The sequence below is a fragment of the Sinocyclocheilus anshuiensis genome, unplaced genomic scaffold (genome assembly GCF_001515605.1).
Source record: "Sinocyclocheilus anshuiensis isolate Anshui unplaced genomic scaffold, SAMN03320099.WGS_v1.1 scaffold38, whole genome shotgun sequence".
NCBI lineage: Eukaryota > Metazoa > Chordata > Actinopteri > Cypriniformes > Cyprinidae > Sinocyclocheilus > Sinocyclocheilus anshuiensis.
The window spans coordinates 2,289,093-2,294,569 of NW_015544213.1; the positions used below are offsets into that span (position 1 = coordinate 2,289,093).

Sequence of the window (5,477 nt, forward strand, 5' to 3'; positions counted from 1 at the left end):
TAAACACACACACAGAGAGAGAGAGAGAGAGAGAGAGAGAGAGAGAGAGAGAGAGAGTATTGAAAGAATACTGTGGTAATTAGTACCGACTGTAACTGCTGTGAGAGAGAGTTAATCAAAAACAATAAATATTTCTCACGCTAATGTACAAACTATTGAAACTGGAAATTTGGACGGGGCATATAATTGTTTTTTGTATTTTTTTTAATTAATATCTTAGAGCGATAGTTCACCCAAAAATGAAAATTACCCCATGATTTACTCACCCTCAAGCCATCCTAGGTGTATATGACTTTCTTCTTTCAGACGAATACAATCTGAGTTATATTAAAAAATCCAAGCTTTGTAATGACAATGAAGAGTGGTCGAGATTTTGAAACCCTAAAAAGTGCATCCATCCATCATAAAAAGTGCTCCACACGGCTCCGGGTTTAGTAAAGGCCTTCTGAAGCGAAGCGATGCATTTGTGTAAGAAACATATCCATATTTAAAACTTTATAAACCATCATCTCTAGCTTTCGCTAACTGCCGTATGCATGTTCACGAGATAGTGGCACTCCAGTGGATGATGTAAGATGTAGCGTAAGCTTCCAGTGAGAATATACCGTATTGGCCCGAATATAAGACGACCCCCCCTTTTTCCAGATGTACCTTTTGAAAAAGGCTTTTTAAAAGCCAAATCCTGTTTTTTCTCAGTAAAACACATTGTGTCTTCAATTATTTTCATATTGCATATTTTTCCTATTTTAATTTTTGTTTTGAAAGTATGGTAAAAACTGGTCAAATGTAACAACAATCACATAAAAAAAATATACACTTTAAAAAAAACAAAACAAAAAAACAGGTAGCCCATCTGAATTAGGACATTTAGGCTATCCATCTTAGTAGCCTACCCCAAAATTATTAAGAGTAGAAGTTAAATCTTACTGTAGTCTTCAAATCTGGGTACTGTCTTACGTTTTAAAATCACAAAGGGAGTTTGGTCCCATTACGTATTTCATGGCACATTCGTTTTATGCGTATCTGGCGCCACCTGTTGTTGTGGGTGTAGACCGCGTTTTTTCAGATGTATTTCCAAGAAAAAAACATCGTCTTATATTCGGGTCAATACGGTACTAGTCTCACGAGAACCAGATTTTGTTTACAGCAAAGGAAAGCCTCTTGGCTTATATCGAAGTCCTCTGTCATTTTTCTTTACAAATCCTCATTTTGTACTTCTAATTCCTGACCAGTGTTTTGTTTTGCTCTCTCCTCTGCGCTTCCGTGTTCATCACTTCTCACTGGAGCTTACATTACGCCTACATCTTACGTCATCCGCTGGAACGCCACTCTCTCGTGAACGCGTGTTTGCATTATTAATTCTGTAATTTTTCTGCTTATTACTGTGAAGCTGTTTTGAAACAGTCTGTAATGTATAAAGCGCTATGTAAATAAAGGTGATGACTTAAAATACATTTGTTTCTTACAAACAGCTTTTCGCTTCACAAGACATTAACTGATGGACTGGAGTGGTGTGGATTACTTGTGGATTACTATGATGTTTTTATCAGCTGTTTGGACTCTTATTCTGACAGCACCCATTCACTGCAGAGGATCCATTGGTGAGCAAGTGATGTAATGCTAAATTTCTCCAAATCTGTTCCAATGAAGAAACAAACTCATCTATATCTTGGATGGCCTGGCTGAGGGTGAGTAAAATTTCATCCAATTTTCATTTATGGGTGACATACTACTTTAAGACTTTGTAAAACCTTACCACATTGTGTAACGAAAGATACATGGCCTATATCAACACAAGCATGATACTGAAAAAATAAAAATGAACTGAAGCACAAGAGAAACGACCTAAGAAGTGCAACATCCAGCACTAAAAGCAAACATGATGACTTCATTACTCCCTTCAAATGGGAAATTGACAAAGAAACACAGTTCTAGGACTCTTTTCCTGGCAATGATAACCAGACCTCTATAATGGAGTAGACACATCAGATTTTTCTGCGGCACATAAATATCATTCACTTCTAAACCTCCATTTGAGAGACACATAGTGCAATCAAATGACAAAGCCGTCGAGATGAAGTCATGACACAGTAAATCAAGTGAAAATCAAGTGAATTTTGAGCTTTTACAGGCACACAAAAGGAAAAGGAGCAAAACACTGATAGGGAGTAATAATCCCTTCTTTTCCCGATTACATAAACTTAATAGGATTCGGAATGCAATCACTGTCTAACCTAATGCTTTTAGAGACACAGAGGAGGATCTCATCAGATTGCGTCTGGACAGAATGATTCCCTTGTCTCCACTTTTCTGTTCGCTCATCTTGCACATTTCCTGACCCCTTCGTCTCCGCTTCACACGCCCCCTTCGTATTTACAGACTGATCGGAGACAATAAAGAGACGGACGAATGTTTACTTTGTCATGAAATGAGAAATGTTCTTCCATTATATCATACAAGATCATTGGCTCCTGCTTGCACAATTCTGCTTTTTCTGTCTCGCTCCCAGCATTCATTTGCACTTTGTCAAGGAAACAGACATTTTATGTCAAGGCACTAGGGAATTAAATTCATAAAGAAAATGCATGGTAGATTATCTTCAGTTATGTATACTCCCAGAACAGGAGTATAAAAAAATAGATATTCAGACCATCCTCTGCGATGAAGAAATTAAATTAATTTATTGCTATGTTCACAGAGCCAAATGTGCTCAGACTTCAAATATAACATCCATAGGGCATAAACTTATTTATTTCAGAACTGTGTAATGTTTATGCTAAACTGAAATGTGGTTCTTAGTACTTATTGATTAGCTTCGAGTCGGATACGCTAGTGTACTACTAAGGGGTTGACCAAATTATTTGTATACACAATACACAAGTCTTTCTCTTCAGGAAACGGACCAAAAATATTGAATTTCCACGCAAATAAAAAAAATTGTCAAACAAAATGCTCTATAGCAAGGCTCTTTAACCGGGAGTCCACAGCGGTAGTCCAGGGCCAATTAATGTCTGATCACAAATAATTTTTTGTTAAAAAATTAAAACATGGGTAAAAAACATCACAAAGTCAATTTTAAATATAAGCACCCTGAAACGAAAGCAAGAGCACCCTCAGTTGATACGGTAAATTATATAATAATATTATTGGCGAAACAGATTTAACAAACGCTCCATTGCGTTTTTGAGTTTGAGCTCTGGAGAAGGTGAAATGTTACTGTTGACAGCGAGTTTCTACAGCAGTGAGAAATGTAGTCAATCACAGACATGTTTGTTGATCTCTTGAACACAATGGCCAATCAGAGGTGTTTTTGTTCAGTGCTGAGTTTTGCTCACTCTCGCGAATCGTCTCTTCAACAAACAACTATACGAAGTAAGAGATTCATTATGCAGTGTCGACAACTTGATTAATTTTAATGGAACGTTGGGAGATTGCAAACTGAGATGAGTGACAGCTTTTTAGTGATTGTAAAGTGAGCAGTCTTTCACACTTTCTATAGCTATAATCTTTTGAATAAAAGTATTGTTTTTCATGCTGCTAAGAGGACTGGCGGACAATTACATGCTGCAAAGTTTTGGAAGTGACATCTACATATAAATGCGTGATTCACTCTGAAGCTGCAATGGACATAGTGATCTTAGCACGGGACAAAAATACGTATGGCATGTCAAAATAGATACACGCAATGTAAATGCATGCTAATAGATTACTAGAAAAATATCTATATCAATATATTTTTTAAATTCCATTCCAAATATTTGTAAAAGTAATGTCTTGTAAATAATCTTAAATGTACAGTACATTGCTATTCTTGTTATGGTGGAGCCGTTGCTTACACATTACATCTGCACTTTATTAGAAAACTCTCACTAATTTCAGATACTCAGTGATTTGATTCGTAATTGTCCATCTCACAGTAAAATTAAAATGTTAAGTTCTAGTAAACTTGAAGCTAAAGTTCAGGTAAATGACTAGTAAAAATAAAACGTATGACTCTGAAAATTAAAATCATTTACAACAACGTTATACAACTAATGAATTGTGATTTTTATCTCAACATGTTGTTTGTTATGATGCATAAATCTCAATTTCAACAATAAAAAGTGAGAAAAATATCACACTCCAATTAGCGTGAAAAATGAGAAAAAAAAATTACTGAAACAAACTAAAATTAAAATGAAAATTTAAAATGTTTGTTACAAATTAATTCAAAAAAATATTAATAAATATTATAATAGCATATAATTAATACTAAAATAACACTGCCACTAACAGCTAACAAGAGTTTTTAAAAACATGAAAAAGAAATCGCCATTCATCTCAAAAGGCAGTAGCCGCATCTACCTACATCTGACTAGCAAAGCAAGCAGCAAATCAGTCCTGCTAACTTCCTGTTTCATCAGGAAATGTGTCAACACTAGAAAGATAAACTGTGCTCGTAAAGCCAATTCATGAGGCCTTTGCTTGGTTAGTTACAATTCTGCACACATAATTCCTGCAAAGTAATTTTCAGTGTATTAATTGCAAGCACAGTCCCTCAAGGGCCGTCTTGGCTCCCCGGGTCAAGTGTTTTCCTCAGGGCACAGTCACGACCGAACTGGATCATTAACTTGGTAACTTAATGACTCTCTTGGTTAGGGCTGGGCGATTTTGCAAAAAATTAAAACCTCGATTTTTCCAGAATGTTTGACCGATTCTCGATTTTTTACGATTTTTAACTAGTCAACTTGAAAATGTAACTACAACATGATTCAAGTTACTTTTTCTTTATTAACCCTCTAGTTAAAGAAAATTCTATTCCAAGTGCAGCACACATGAAGTTGTCAACATGATGTAAATGTTAAACAAATCACTTGTTAAATATCTTTGCAGAAAAGATGCAAAAACTACAACTACATATTGTACAAACTTGTCTTATACATATTATGTGTTCAGAAATAATACGAGGAAAATTCTTTTAGAAAATCTCAAAAGTCAAGGTAAATTCAAATTCGAAATGACTGAAGGTATAACACCAGTAGACTTTAACTATAAATGTTCTTTAAAAACAACAGCAGCTTTCAGTCTATCACCATGAAGCAAACATGAAATATCAGACATATAGTAGTAGTTCTTTACAGGTTTTTTATTAGATCACGCTGCTTTTCCATTGCTTTTTCTGTGTAAACTTGAATGTGTTTGACTGTTGCTACTTTTTTTACTACAGTATTTTACTGTAAAATTACATTAAATGTAATTACATTTATTCACCAAATATAGTATGGAAACTTACTGTTAACCAGTTAACAGGTTTTTACTGTAGCATTTTTACAGTCTTTTACTGTTAAAATCGCAATCATTTTTTACAGTGTAGCGCTAAATTTATGGTCCTTCACAGAGCACGTCACACTTGAGCGGTTAATCACGTGTGCCGACATGTGGTTGGATCATTCTTTTCTCTTTACTGTTATCACCGGCATATTGCCAAAGTGTCTTAT

General features: G+C 35.2%; 1 protein-coding gene across 1 annotated transcript in view; it reads right to left on the reverse strand.

The window, feature by feature from the left end:
- LOC107697176 (kelch-like protein 29) overlaps window positions 1-5,477 on the reverse strand; it is a 296,880-nt gene that overhangs the window by 275,191 nt on the left and 16,212 nt on the right. The window lies entirely within an intron of this gene.